This window comes from Aythya ferina, assembly GCF_964211825.1.
Source record: "Aythya ferina genome assembly, chromosome: 2".
In the NCBI taxonomy this organism is placed as follows: domain Eukaryota; kingdom Metazoa; phylum Chordata; class Aves; order Anseriformes; family Anatidae; genus Aythya; species Aythya ferina.
Window position 1 is genome coordinate 83,156,861 of NC_140297.1, and position 15,934 is coordinate 83,172,794.

The following is a 15,934-nucleotide window of genomic DNA, read 5'->3' on the forward strand; positions in this document are numbered from 1 at the left end:
TTGTTTTTTATAGAAAGGATATATATATATGTTTTACTTCAGAGCAAATGTGGTATTTTTCACTCCAACCAAAGTCATGAACTGGGCTAATGAAGAAACTTATTATACATGTGGACTGCATTCTTTTCAGAAGACTGCTGTTTTTCTCTAACATACTGCTCTAGACAGGGAAAGATATTCCAGAAACAGAGCTAGTGTTCATAATGAGGGAAGAAGGCCAATGATCAAAAAAGACTGTGTAAAACAAAGATTAAGAATATTCATTTTTATGTATTATAAGATCCTTGGAAATGTAAGAAATTATTAGCACTCAGCAGGTTTGATTCTTTCCTTCCTTGGAATTTTTCCAGCGTGAATTTTTGGAGTTCCTACTATCAATCAGTGACAGAAAGAAAGATAAAGAGTAACATTTAAAAAGGGAAATCCCGTTGTCCAGTTTTGCTTGTCTGCAATAAACTTATTGCACAAAAAAGGAAGACAAAGGAAATTGAAAGAGACTGTGTCTCTTGTAGTGGTGGGAAGCAGAAGAAAACTAAGTGTATTTGCTGGCAACTCCTTGTATACCATCCTGAAGCATAATGTAATAGCAGCTCTAAACTGCTTTTAAGAACAATTTCACCTTCACTATACTGAATCATGAAGGGTGAAAACTTTCATGAATGGTGCCTTGTCCCAGCATACCATATAGGCATGCATAGTGATGCACGGAAGATCAGTGATCCAGGTCAGACATGATAAGTATTTACTACCAGCTTCAAAAGGAAGCACATTTTAACACTACTGCTATCTAGTCTTATCACCTATATTTTGTTAACCATCCATACCCTGCTTGCAAATTATGTTTTGCGTCATGCATGTAACCCTGTAATTCTGCTTGCATCAGGCCATCTGCCCCAGATTGTTACCACGACCTGCCCAGAAGTAACACGGTTTTGGAAAAGCTTTCTTAGAAGTCTCCCAGGTCATTCCTTTCCATCTCTCCTCAGTTTTGATGTAGGACTGTAACTACAACCCAAGTGCACCTCCTGGCACATGGCATGCTGTGTAATACAGTACACTGCACTTGATGTATAATTTACCTACTGTTTTGCAACAGGTAATATTATGTTGTTGCTATGTTCTGTTGTGCCCTGAGTAAACCTTGGCAAGATATTACAAACATTTCAATATTAGATTTATTCTTAAAGTTGTTCTCCTTGGGTAGTTATCATGCCCCATAATTTTCTTTCATTTTAAAATACTTTCAAGGAATTAGAACCCAAATGTCCTTGTTGTACCCAAAGAGAATTAAATGTACTGGAAATACTAATGCCTATAACATCACCATCTTCTCTTTTGCCATGTTTATGGTCATTCCCTGCCCTTTGATACACAAGGGATTCATTCCCATGAAAGCAAAACTGGGATGGTATTGAAGGAAAGATTCTCTTAAACCCTTGCAGTGCTTTAAATGACACATAACTATTATGGTCAATGACTGTGAGTAACAAGGTAGTCATTTAAGTGGCAATAAACCCTATTTTTGGTCAATCTTAACTCTTACATGGCCATTTAGACTAATAAATGAAGTAAGATATCTGTTCCCCCCCAAAAAAAGAGACAGAATTTTTTAGATAGGTACACTATAGTATTATTACAGAATGTTGCAATGGATCCCCTAACACTTCCAGACTGCTGTTCACCTCTCCCATTGCTGCTCCAGTCCCCTCAGAGGATCGTTTTAGAAGTAAAGGGACCAAAAATGCCTGGGTTCAGGATCTTCCACCCTGTAGAATACATCCACAGAGTCTTAACGGTGATATCTGACAAAGCATCAGTACTCAAGAACTTCAATGATTTACTCTAGCTTGAAATTAAAAATAGTCTTTATACCACGTAGTAGCCAGACAGTGTGGTCCAAAAGATGCTAGGGAAGAAAAGTATCTACTGCACGCTTCCTGTTGTTGTTTTCACTAAGATTGTGAGGATTTACTATTTGTTTTGTTGTAGTGTAAGACATTCCAAGAAATAATAAAAAGATCAGTGTCTAAAAAAGACAGAAAAAGACTATTCTTATTTGGTGTGCCTAATTTAAAATAAGCAAACAACAACAAAAATGCTTAAGCGTGCTCTTTCCTCATCTTTCTGACATCACTGGATTTTGGCAGCTCGTGTGTTTTTTAAATCCTGTCTGAAAAAAAAAAAAAAAAAAAAAAAGCATTTTCCTAATTGGAACCTAAATAGTTCAGAAGGCAAAACTGCTCCCTTGGAGTCCCCTCAAACCTCCACTGTCATGTGTCCCCTGCAAATACAACCACAAATACAATTTTTAGATTATTGGAACAGGACAGCATTCTGCTTTTCTACACCTCAAGTATTGAGCGTAATCAGCCTATTTGTCCTGCTTAATTTAGTCAGTCATAAATGCTGGAGTGGAGGATGACATCTGACTCACTGCCACAGTAATTAATTGTGATTTCATAAAAGCATCGTTATGTTATTTATTCTGGCAGAGGAAGTTGAAATAGATAAATAATAGTTAGCAATTACACATATACCAGCTATAGTCATGCTGTGTACTGGTAAAGCCCTTCAAGGAATCATACAACATCTCATTAAATATGATGATGGAAGATACATAGAAAGCATACGTAAAAAGGTAGCTTAGGAGAGACTAGCATTCCTACTTGCTAGGAACAAGTATAAGCTATAATTCAAGTACAACACTGACAGACACTCCAGAAAGTTAATTCAGAATAAAACACTGAACTAGAATAAAGAAGATCCACCTCCAATTCTCCCCAGGAACAGAGTTTCTCTCAAAACTTTTAACGAGTCTCTTCTAATTTGTATTCTGTGTGAAATTGTTTTCTCTAGCCTAAGAAACTCCAGTGCTTCAGTATTTTCCTTGTTTTATATCAGTGCCAAAGACTCTTCTTAGGGTTAGCAGAGACCAAGCCTGAGTGCCCTGATTCAGATCAAGAACTTAAATGTGATCTTCTGAACTTCAGGATATTTTGTGCAGGTACAAACGACCAGTTTGGCTACAACATTTGCCTTTGATAATTGTATTCCTTAATGAAAAATCTCATCCCAATAACATATTCCCACCTCTAACATTTTAGAAGCATTGATAGTCAGAAGTCACACTTCAGTTCAATTTCTCCAGACGTAGGCAACATTTCTTTTGGTGTCTTTACAATGCACAGCACCATGAAGGAGGCATTCAGTTGTGCTAAGTCAAAACACTCCAGATGTCAGCATGTTCAGGAATACAGCCTCACTTATGCTGTCTGCAGAGCAGAGCCAAGTTTAGGACACTATGGTCCTAAATGATCCTAAATATGCTGATATGCAGCAGATCATTAATCTGTAGGTTATCTTGGTGAAACTGTTTGAGAGACCAAACACATCTGTCAGGCCAAACAGCAGACTGGATCAGGTAAAAGAAGAAAGCCTGTGTTTGTAAAGAAGGTGGCTTCACCTTTCTGGTTTCATAGCATGACTCCACAAGCAATTGCATCTGGCTCCTGTTTGGAACAGGAGAGCAGCAGAAACAAACCACACTCTAATTTAGTGGCTTCATTGCTGGGACTGATCCTGTATTCTAATTTTGTTTTAGTCAGCAGCGAATCTCCCATTTACTTTATCAGATCTAAAGTTTATACGTGTTTGCTTCTATTTGTCACTTCAAAAGCTCAGTTTGTCATAACTGGTTCCTACTCCGAGTTTCCCCTTAAGCACTTCAAATGCTCTCTGTCTAGACATTACTTCTATGTAGCAGGTCAAAATTATTTTCTCAGTTGTGCTCAGCTCTGGGCAATAACACCGTCCTGTGTGGTAAACTCTACAGAGCCCTACCCCTTCAAAACCAGAAAGGACGATAAAGGCAGTATTTTCCTCACACAGAAGTAGCACCCACCCACCCCACACAGATGTTGCAGACCCAAAGAAGAGCATTTAAGGATGAGTTTTCACTGAAACTCTTCTCACTTTCATTTGCCTGCTTTTACATTTTGAGATGGGTTACAAAAAGAAGCAGAAAAACGAGTTTCTGTATTTGGTCGGTTGGTTTGAAATCCATTTTCTCCTCATTTTCACATCCAAAATACTTTCCAGGAAAAGAACATAACAAGTAATAGACAGAAAGCAACACCAGCTTCCATTTTCTCCACCAGGAATTAAAAAGAACCCTATGAAGAAATTATGAACTCTCTATACACACATACACACTAACTCTTTCATCTTCTCCATTTGAAATCTAGGACATTTAAGAGCATTTTACTACCCGAAATATATTTTCCTTCATGATTTTATTCATCTTTGCAGAAAATGAAGCCTATTTCCAGTCGGCAGTCCATAACAGCATAAACATTTTAAGAGCTCCCTTGGCAGAACACCTTATCAGGAGTTGCTCTATGGGATTCAGACATGGCATTTCCAGGCATAGAACTACCCGGCTGTGTGAACAGCTCCATAAAGAAAGAGATTCAACTTTGCCCATTCTTTATTTTTTTTTCCCCCAATAAATTTAACAGAAAGGTTGAAACTTCAGGGGTTGATATGTCTTCAGCCAAGGCTAGCGGGGGACTTCTGCCATCAGCAGCAGTGATGTAAGTCCACCCTCACAGAGCGTGATGGTTACCAGCACTGGAAAGGAGGCTGGAACATCTTCAAAGTCAGACTCAGCCTTGAACTCTGAAAATCGAGCGGATTCCATGTATCCATGGAATTGCATTAAAGCCCCATGTTGGATGACTGGATTTGGCCCATGTACATCAGTAAAACTATTCTCAAGTCAAATCTTGGTTACTGGGGACAATAGAGGTATTTGGGTGCACCAGGAGTGCAGCACAGAACCAATCTGGGCATGCTGAGACATAATGAATGCCTCTGTGAGGGGGAGAGGAAAAAAAATGCTTCACACATATATAAGCCAGACTTTTATCATTTGAAAAGGGTTCTTTTAAGGACACTCTCCAAGGACAGGTTTGCGAGTTTTTTGATAGCTGCTATGTCACTTCCTTCTTGTCCAGCAAAAGATGAATTAATGCTTTTTGACAAACTCATACAACTCAGATAATTCACAGCCAGCCATCACATACCATACAATTTAAACCAGCATGAAAATAAAATAATACGAAAGGTTTGGAGTTAAGAACAACCTTTTACAAGTTCAGCTCAAACTTGCTGCCACCAGAGATGGTTGGTGCTCTGGGGCTTTCAATGGTGGCAGACTTAGCTTGCAGCTCTGGACACTTGATCCAAAAAGAGCTCATTTTCAGGTCAGTAGTTCTGAAAATCTAAGTTTAACAGTAGAGGACATGACCACTATATCACCTTGTAAAGCCAATCTGCAGTTGTAAGCTTAAGCTATGTTTTTGATAGGAAATACTGGACAATATCTCCACTGGGCTTACTGGTGTATGCATTTGGAAGTCTGAACAAGGGAGAAAGATAAGGAAGATCTCTTTTACTGATGTATATTGGCCTGCTGCCTCTGGAGAGTTCTGCAAGCTGAAAAACTGCAAATCACATCAACTGCAAACCTGGACTGGGTAATTTGCATAATGCAAAGAGTCAGCAAAGCTTACAACGTAGGAAAGAGGAGACCCATAGGAAACAAGACTTGAAAGGTTAATACAAACTATTAAAAAGGTATTTTTGGTACCTGAACATTCAGCTACACTTTTATAGCAAACATAAATGGAATACTTTAGTTATAGCATATCAGAGGAAGACCATGGAGATACCTTCTCTGAAAACTTTACTAACAGTGAATCATTTATTCTAATACATTCAGCACATCTTTTTCAAACCTGTTATCCATATGCATTACATCCTTATTGCTGCTTTAAAACTAAAAGGGTCTCCATGAAGGGCTCAGATATCTTAAGTAATGGAGACTGATCAAAGTGAGAGCTACTAACGCACAATGGTCTACAGAACCAAGCTTCAAATGCTGGAGACATCCAGCTTCAAGCTGGAGGCATCTATGGGCAGAAACCTGTTGATTTGGGTTGGAGTGGGTTTAAGGTTCCCTGCTGAGCATATACAAGATGGTGTGAAACAGAACTGGTGGTACCTTGTTGGCAGGCTGGGCCACACTTGCAGTTGTACAGATGACAGAACGGCAGACATTAATACCCCACTCTGCCACTGCTCCCTCCCAGGTGGTTTCCTGATGCAATGGAAAAGATGACGCTCTGAGAGGTTAAATGGAGTAGAGAAGAACTGGGACCATCACAAGCCCCTGGCCCCCTGGCAGGATGAAGCTGGGAAGAGAAGAAAGGAGAAGCAAAAGGGAAAACATACGTGGTCTCCCCACATTGAACGTACAGAGGAGACTGCGATATTTTTTTTATTTTATTTTATTTATTTTTTTCTTTCCAGGAGACTGGAAAGCATCAGCACTCACAACCCCTGGTAGGCAGCTGTGGGACAAGCACTCTGAAAAAGAGGATGGTAAGACATACAGAAAGTTTGCAGTTGCAAGAACTACTGGAATGCAAAAATTACCCTTAGTGCAATGAAATACAGCCTATAGGAGCAACAAAGCGTGTAACCTTGCAGTTCAAATGAAAACCAAGTTATGTCAGTTCTTAGTAGGTGACCTCTCAGATGTATGTACACATACATAACAAGATGAGACAGTTGTGTGCAAAGGAAGAGCCAGCACTGGTGATTGAATATAAAATGACAAGCCTTTTCAAAATAATGGGTTTGTTTCAGATTTGGTTTATCTTAACAGGCTTTTCAGGCAAACTGTTGCAGTCTGACTAGTCTCACCAAGGCCACAGAGCTGTAGAGATGGAAATCAAGGATTAACTCTGAATGTGGTTCCAGGTCAGTTTTGACAAAAACTTCCAGACAACTCTTCAGAGGTGGCAACAGCCACTCTGCAAAAAATTCCAAACCCGTGTCAAGGTTCCTATGAATTTAGACTCCAGCTTCAAGAAACAGACCATCTTCTTAGAGTTTCAGGTCCTATTTTGAATGATCAGTTGCATCTGGGGATTGACATCTGGAAAATACACACATATATGCAACAGGGAAGAAGTACAGTGCACAACTTGACCTTCTCTCCAGGGGAAAAGAAAATAGCAAGAGGCAAGAAAAATAAGAGATTGTATGCAAAATAGGGAGGAAATAATTGCAATAAATGTATCAGCCCATGAACAGCACTTTCCAGTTTGGAGGCAAGAGAAGTGCAGTCATGACCAAGATTTAAGGCATGACACAATGTCAGAGAGGTTAATTGCCAAGAAGAAAAACACCAGATGTGAAACCCCAGCTCACAAAACCACGTGAGTTTTGCCACTGATTTCAGTGCAGCTAGGCCTTGCTGCAGGTTTCTTTAGGGCAAGCTACAGTAATTTCCTTGTGCTGCAAAGGAAAACGTGGAATTTCCTCTTTCCTTTGCCTGAGACATTTTCAAGTTTACTGAATAAGGCACAATGAGGACTTTGCATAAACCAGGGTAAAGCACAGCCTTTGTGTAACTTCCTCTGAATTTGCTGGAATGGTATTTACACCAGGTCTCACTGGTAACCTCAGTGGATGTCTTGCTCGTGTTGACAGTCCCTCACAGAGTTTGTTTCTGCCACAGTGTATTATCTAGAAATCTCATGTCTCAATTAAAGACTGATTTCCAAACATCTCCTACGTCAAATTCATTATGCAGCACTACAGTGTAGGACAAATGAAGACAGCACATTTCATTACAATGACTACATTTTACAGAATATGGCACAGGCATTAATATCTAGGACTGCTGCATCTCCTCTCCCGAACCCACCCCAAATTTACATTTACCTGACGTGGAAGCTCTCAGAGTAGAGCCCAATAGATGACACAAAAATAACTGTGTTCACTTCAAGCCGCGACTCCATGCATCTAGAAGTTGCAGCTACCTTTCTGCAACTGTAAAATGAAGGAGACTTTTAGAAAAGGAAGAATTATTGGTACAGTCCCACTGCCCTTCTGAGCCCTCTTTGGTTCCTCTTCACCCACAGCAGGTATCCCACTTCTCTTCTGAGCTGCATGCTCACTCCCTTTGGAAAACGTCAGACACAAATTCCTGTCTTCGTATCTCCAACCCCAAATGGTTGCCTTTCAAGACAACCTCAAAAGTCCACAGCAAGTCCTTCTCTCTGTCTCTGGGCTTAATTCCATTTTGGTCCTCCATGGTCTAAAATAGCCTTTCTGCTCTCCCCAGGCAATGTAATCTCTTTAATAAATCTCCACCAGGGAAACATTTCTTGCACAACTTCCTGGCGCTTTCCTGCCCTGAGGCAGAAAATGAAAGAGAAACTTGCACATTTTGCCCGGGATTGTAGTTTGGAGCCCCTGCAACAGGATTAGTGCCCACACCACCACTGCGTTTGTTGTACTAGCTTTTCCTCTTGGTATGCTTTACATTGCTGCAGGGGTCTTTCCCTTCCCCTCCTCCTCTGGCTTGCAGCCAGCTCTCTTGGATAATTTCACAATTATCACCCCCGGGGAGCTGTGACATTTCTCTTAAGGAAGTTCCACAAAGAAAGCAAAAAGAAATGTGCACTGCACGGCCTTGCATTCAGCAGGCTTTGACATATGGCCTCTGACATGAGCCTCTGATCAGGCACTCGAGATCACATCCTTCCCAAATCCTTTGCTGTAGGCTTGTTCAGGTGGTTCCTGTCTTGTGGAAGATGAAAACAAGATATCAGCCTGCTGACAACCTCGTGGTCCATCTATAAACACTTCCAAATCAATACAGTTAACACTTGGGTAGTATAAACTTGTGTAAAGATGTTTACGTAGCATCCAGATTTTTGATAAAACAAATCTAGAAACACACGTGAGCACTAAACTCAGGAGAAATCCTGTTTTATTTTGTATTCACTCCTCCTTTGGGTTCCTCTCTGCTGTCTCTCCTGTTCTGTGTGATTTCAAATTTTTCTTATTTCTAGGAAATGCTCTCATCCACAGCTCCTGTTCTCCAGCCTTAGGGGTTTTTCTGTTTTGCAGGGCCACTGTGGGCCAGAGGAGGCAGGTGCTTCTTCTGGCAGTGCAGGAGCCATTGTATTTTCAGTAGTGATTCAGCCCAAAGTGAAGTCCACAAGCTAGGACTGGCACTGACAGCATTTGTAGTCATGGTATTGTACAGCCGCATCATTTTTGAACTGTCCTTTCCATGGTGAATAACCTGCATGGGGGAACAGTGAGGTGTTGCAGCACTCAGTTTTCTTTTCTTTGTTTTCTTGCCAGTTTTAACACCTTTAACTTCTGAGGACGCTTTCCTTGCAGCTCTGGATTCTAACCACAAATCCCATATTTTCTATGCAAGAAAATCAACAACTATTCTTTGCTCCCGAACAGCTAAAAAGAGCCCAAACATTCCTTTTCCAACACAGACAGATCAATATTTCCACAAAATACTGATTAAGGAGTAGCATCCAAATTTTTCTAGGCAGAAATGAAATCTAGAAGAAATTTCTCATTGTGTCACCCACAACTTCCTAACCTCATGCACATCAGTGAAGGTACAGAACTAGAAGGAGTTTCCACAGCCACTTTCATTAGGAAAATCTTAATATGATTTTCATATCATAATGTGAAATTGCATCTCAGTAACAAAACACACAATTAACTTTACACTATGGGTTATCAGAAGACCTACAAACTGCTTGTTTGTACTATAGTAAGGAAGAGTCAGAACTGCATTTGGGACTGCTGTCTTGGCTGAGTCTTTAAATGTGCTGATTTTTTACTTCTCTGGCTAATTTTATTTTTTGTTCAAGACCACTAACCTTTGAGGAAAGGAGTTTGGCTACCATTGTATTATTTACTGCAGTGTCTGCAGAGCATCATACAATGTTGGCAAATATAATGCTACAGTGACAACAGCAATCCTGTAATTGAAAGAGAGTCATGAGGGACAACTATAATAAAAATCAGCAGCACAGACCTCTGGGTCAGCCAAGCTGAATTTCTTCAGCTTACAAGGACTTCAGGAAACTCTGAGGAAAGAATTTTGAGAGGTGCTTGGTTTTAATTTCTCTGCATTGCCCAGAAGACAACTAAATCACTGCTAACTGGTGCTGGGAAACCCATGTGATGCATAGTCAGCTTTTTTAAAATCTGATCTCTTCAATCCTCTGATTTTTATTTATTTATTTATTTATTTATTTATTTTTGTTTGCTGTGTCTCTCATTTGGAGTTCATATAAGTTTTAAAGAACCACAACCCTCACTTGAGGCTTGTAAGTGAAGAGAAGCAGCATGACCATGTCGCTCTTTTTTGGGCAACAGCTGTCAAGTGAAGAAAAATAACTTCTGTTCTTAAATATTTTTCTCTGCTTACTGTTTTAAATCAACATCAGTGACTCAGAGCCAAGTAAATAGTGTAGAAGGTCCATCAGGCTGCAGCACTCATGCCACAATTCTTATAAAAAAAAAAAAAAAAAAAAAAAAGAAATCAGAAAAGACTTTCTCCAGTCAGTATTACTACTATGCAGTCAACAGCAGGGAGTCAAAGTGCCTGCTTCTTACCTGGAGGCTGAGATAATCGTATCGTGTGATCTTCTTGGCATCTGCCAGCTCAATGAAATAATAACCCAGAGCTGCTCTTGCACTCTTCCATGATCTCACAGGTTTAGCTGCCAAGTAAGCTCTTGTTTTGACTCACGAGGAATAGCGTTGGTGCCAGTCTCCTTCCTCTGCTCCGACCATGAAGCAAAGGGAAAACACTAAGGTCTAAATGCATCAATCGTTAGAGACCGCCAGGGTTTCCTTTCACTTTAGACTGCAACGCTCAGAGTTAAAGAATTTTATTGCTATCATGTCAACATGCAAAGCCTTTGGTCTGTGAAATCATTCATCCTCCCAGAATTTCCTCTCCTGGATTTATGTCCTTCAGCCAAGCCAATCCTCCAAGTATTTCACAACGTTGCAATTATCAGTGCCTCTTAGCATCAAAGCGAGCACACAATGAGGAAGCCTGTGCAGGTAACCACAGGAATGGCTCAGGACTCAGGAGAGCCAAGTTTGATGAGCAGCGCTGAGTGACATTACCTCCTGGAGGGGTTCAGCTGCCTTCTCAGCCTGTTGTAAACACATCTTCCCCACTGGCAAAAAGGAGGAGTCATCAGTAAGTGTTACCTACTCTTGCTGCTATTTGCGAGCCTAATATAAACTTTGAGGCAGCTTCATAATTTGCACCAAGAACTTAATTAACTTCAAGTGGATCCAATTACAGGAGGGAGGATTGAGCAAAAAAGCAGAGGAAAGCACCACAGTCCTGTTTTTATTTATCTATTTATCTATTTTAGAAGTAATTAGGTAAGATGTCCATGGCGTTAAGAGGCCTAAATGTAATTTTCAGGTCTGGAGGACAAAGTCTCAATGACGTGCAAGGGGATTTCAGCTGAGTCACAGCTTGAAGTGAACTTTAGTTGTCCACATCTCACAGGCCTTGCAAAAACTGGTAAGACACCCAATAACAAGTAAACTCTAAGCATGAACTCAGCACTATTAACCTTAGCAATCTACCCTTTCTTTATTTTCTAAGGGATTCTCTCCTTTATTTGTCCATGGTAGGGGGAACAATTATCTGATTATCCACGAGATCCGCTTGGATATGAAACATAAAGGCAGAGTGGTCTTTTCAAATAGTGAGACAACTAGTAACAATACAGAATATTTACTTTGGAGCTACAAGTGTTTGGAAAGGAAATGTGATTTATCTTTATGTATTCTTTAAATATCTTTACATATCCCTGTTGTCTCCAAAGACTCCTTGGAAAGCATTCCTTTATGCGTCTGGATGAAAGAAAAAGGGGGTGCATGAGAAATAATTTAGTCACTTAGGTGAGCAGATTATTCAACAAAACATGAAATAGTCAGGAATGTCAGGAGAGTTCTGCAAGATAAACAAAGCATGGCTGTCTTAAGAAAATGGGTGTAGTTAGAAAACAAAAACATATTCTTTCAAACATGAAAAAATGTCCAAAGCATGTGATATATAATAGATGAGTCTCGAAACTCTTTCGAGAAACCATCTCAGACTACAGAAAATTTGCTACCTCTGTGGAGGAATTTGGTCCCAGTTTCCAGAGGCACTGCTTCCACAAGAGGCATGATTCCAGGGCTCTTCTACAGCAGGTCATACATAAAGAGCAAGAAATACAATAAAATATCCCCCACAAGTTTCCCAGTAATTGTATGAAACATTGGAGGACTGCCCACAGTTTGTCAGTGGAAGCATGAAGCCCCTTCGAGGCCTCTTCTACAAAAGCCCTGCTAAAACCAAGTATAAAAACACATCCTTTGCAAAATGCTGGGCCATGAGAAATGCAGGGTGCTGCCTCAGGGGAACACCGTCAGCCATGGGCATTCACAAGGTACAGGCCATAATCGGGAAAACATGTAACGCAGGACTGCAGAGAAGCACAAGGACCAGATAATATGATAGCTACAGTTTCATATAAAGGCCCAGGCTTTTTTCAAAGCATCCTATTCCTTCAAGCATATGCTGAAGTCCTGAATAAAGGCCATTTGAGGCAGTGAAGCAGATCCTGCTAATGGAAATGCCACGAGGAAGAGGTATCACATGCCTTGGATAGGATTAATTTCAACAGAAAAATGACAGCAAAAGCCAAACAATACCCATAAAAAGTGAAACTGGCAGAATACAGCTTGTTTCCCTGGGAAATAAACTTCTCATGAATGCTTAGAAGGCTTCACGTATTTCCCCAGCTCCGAAACAGTTGCTTTCTGTCAGGCACAAAGACCAGACCAAAATGATTGCAGCCATTAACTCTGTTCCTGTCCCAAACAAATTATGGCAAAGTTATTCTGGGTAGGGACTTTGCTATAAAACATAGCCCATCCACATGAAGTTGGGTTCATTTGCAGACCCCAAGCATTTCTAGGGGTCAGATAAGACTGACTCACAACCTAGATGCAACCCCAAACAGGTGAGTTAACTTGAATTTGCTCTAATTATAATAGTTCTGGCAAATGGCCGAGGGATACCACTGACTGTACATCCAAGGGAATGTCAGATTTGAGGTGAGAATTGTTGTGAGCAACCTGCTGCTGGGCAAGAAGGGATGGCACTAACCTAGGATGCCTTTACCCATAGTCAGTAGGCAAAACAAACTGGGACACACTTCAGAATGACGAAGATCAGTCTATCATAGCCATGTTGTTAAGAAAAATTACTTAAAAAGTTAAAGCACATGACAAAAGGTCAGTATTGTTATAACAGTCGTGGCTGCACTGGGGATGCTGGTTTTGCAGGCTCAGAAGACCCGCAGTGTAGTTTTTATAGGAAGCATTGAATGTTACAGTGCCTTGAGAGAAAGCCAGTTGGATCGAGCCAAGGCAAGTATGTGACAGTCAGGAGCTTCACTGAAATTTCCAACTCACCGCCTTTCAGATCCCTCTTTTGTAAACTGGGGATGAAGTTTCTGTAGCTCATAGAAGTGTTTTGAGAACAAGCTAATGTTTATGAAATACCTGGGAAGCAGAGTGGTCCGAATATTATTTTATTGCATTCATCTTCTCACTTCCTGGGAATTGTGTTGTAACAAGACCTCAAACACTCTTTTAACAACTATTTCTTTACATGCACGTGGCTGTTCAATACGGATGCGCGTATGAATTTGTGCCGGTGAAGAAAGTTGAAAAGTTGTAGCCAGATCTTCATCTAGACCATTATATGGCCACTCTTTCAGGCAGAGATCTTGATGCACTCATATTCCTCTGTTATTTTAATCCACAGCCCAGACTGTGCCTGCTGACAGCACTATAGCATAGGCACATAAGGGAAGTAAAATTGTTCTCTGAATGTTCCTGTTAAAAAAAAAAATCAGAACAAGCATGAAGTAATGAAACAAAGAAAAAAAATCTGCGTGTTTGCCCACAAAATAATTTTCCTGGTTCTCTTAAAAGCGTTTCCATGGGATTGAAGAAACTCAGGTTTGGGGCATCTGAGCTGGTCGTCCACCCTCCATGTTTAAGCAGATGTCACACATCACCCATATGAAGCAAAAATGTACATTCTGGGAATACAGAGGGTGTCTAACAGGGTTGTTGGAATGAAACTGAAGCTACCGGGAGGTAGCAAAAAGTCTATAATGCATTTACAGCCTAAAACCCAGACCATAGGAAATACTTTAAAGTCACATGTTACTGTCTGAGAGACAGGGGCAAAGCTCACTCATCTGGCTTAAGGGTCATGTAGCTAATGTTTCCTGAATTTTTGATGCCAACGATACACCCAAATAGAACATTTTTTTCCTCTCCCACATACAAGCTAATTAAAAATAGCCATGGTGTTACAGGACATCTGTAATTGGCCTTGTGTGGAAGCTTTGTATTCCGATGGTAATTACAATTATTCTCTTATTGCAACCGACTTCAGCTTCACTAAATCAGCCATTTATTTTCTCAGCTGCCAGGGCAATGGGTGAAAACACAGGAACCATTCAACTTCTATCCTCCTCTTTCACACTGCTGTTTACAGGAAACATCCACATATTCTTCAGTTTTCATAACACATTTTACTCGTTTAACTCGGAACAGATTTCCTCCAATAATGTACACATTCAAGGCAAAATCCATCTCTTTTTGGATGGCAGGCTTCAAATGCAAAATAACTATTTGCTGCTTTTTTTTTTTTTTCCCCTTTAGTTATGTCTCCTCCTTCAAAGTGCTGTTAGAGCAAATCCCAAAATGTAACTCATAACACCACTGAAAACGTCCAGCTTCCACATCAAGACCTAGTCATAAATAGAGATCAGACCTTCAGCCTGTGTCAGAACTAGGCTGTTTCACACAAGTTTCATAATAACTGGAATAGCCCTGCTTTTAGGGACTTCCCCTGAAACAGATTTTGCAGACAGAGTTCTAAGTTTGGTGTCAGTGTGAGCCCACAGAGTTCTTTAGAAATAGCCTTATTTACCACTCCTTACAGAAAAGAAAAAAAACAACACTGAGACTCTTTGGAAATCCAGTCACTTGTAGGCAAAGTGTGAGATTTTTAAAGCAAAGAACCAAGACAGTTGTTCCTGGGAATTTCACAGTGGCTGATTTTGCTGGAGATGAAAAAAGCATGAAGCAGGTATAGGAACCTGAATTCCTCTTCAGAAAAAGGTGACTAAAGCAGAGGAATGATGATGATGATGCTTGCTCGCACCTGGTCTGGGCATGTATTACGTTTAAAATAGTCAAAATATTTACATATATCACATGCTATATTTATAACTATAATAACAAATATTCATGAAGTTTCTTGGGGGAGAGAAGTAACCTACACATTTGGAACAAAAATCATAGAACAATTTAAGCTAAAAGAAAGAGAGAAAAAATAGGATAGTCAAAATCATTATTTGTACACCTTCAAATAACACTTTTTTCTATCTTGAAACCTGACCAAATGTGATTTTGAAAGGGAATTAAGGGAGGTTCAAACTAATTTAAATGCCTCACCAAAACTTGGATGCTGCCAGAATATTGTATCCAATCAAAACAGTTTTTTTGCTTGCTTACTTTCCCAAGAAAGAAGGAAACGAGTTGCTCTCCGCATAGGAAAACAAGCCATTTGCAGCATGTGCAAGAGTCACCAGTTAATGTCACATCTTGTGACCTGACGTGACTAACCCACATAAGGTCTGGTGGTTTCTGACTGGCTGCGGCTGCTGTGGGAGCACTCACTGGTCCTCCTGTGCAAACTCTTGGAGCTGTCAAGGAAGCATCTTAACTCCCCTCCCACACACAAATCCGCCTGCTGCTGAAGTGTTTCCCTGTATAGCCTTATGCCAACCTGGACTGCTGTAACCTGAACATGCGCCTTCATTGACAAACTATAAGGCTTTCATTAAGGCTGTTTTAAACACTTGTCATTCCTGAGATTGCCTCCTAGTGAATCACCCATTTATTTTTGTGCCCCCGAGTCAGCCATGCCCGC

At 40.3% G+C, this 15,934-nt stretch overlaps 1 long non-coding RNA gene across 7 annotated transcripts in view; it reads right to left on the reverse strand.

The window, feature by feature from the left end:
* LOC311432375 overlaps positions 1–15,934 on the reverse strand; it is an 89,816-nt gene that overhangs the window by 7,790 nt on the left and 66,092 nt on the right. For 6 of the 7 annotated variants that reach the window (XR_014690015.1, XR_014690016.1, XR_014690017.1 and 3 more), the window contains one exon: positions 13,165–13,818. This is a non-coding gene — a long non-coding RNA (uncharacterized lncRNA). Of the gene's footprint in view, positions 1–7,794; positions 9,167–10,512; positions 11,782–13,164; positions 13,819–15,934 lie in introns of those variants that run through there. The other variant, XR_014690014.1, reaches the window with a different exon arrangement.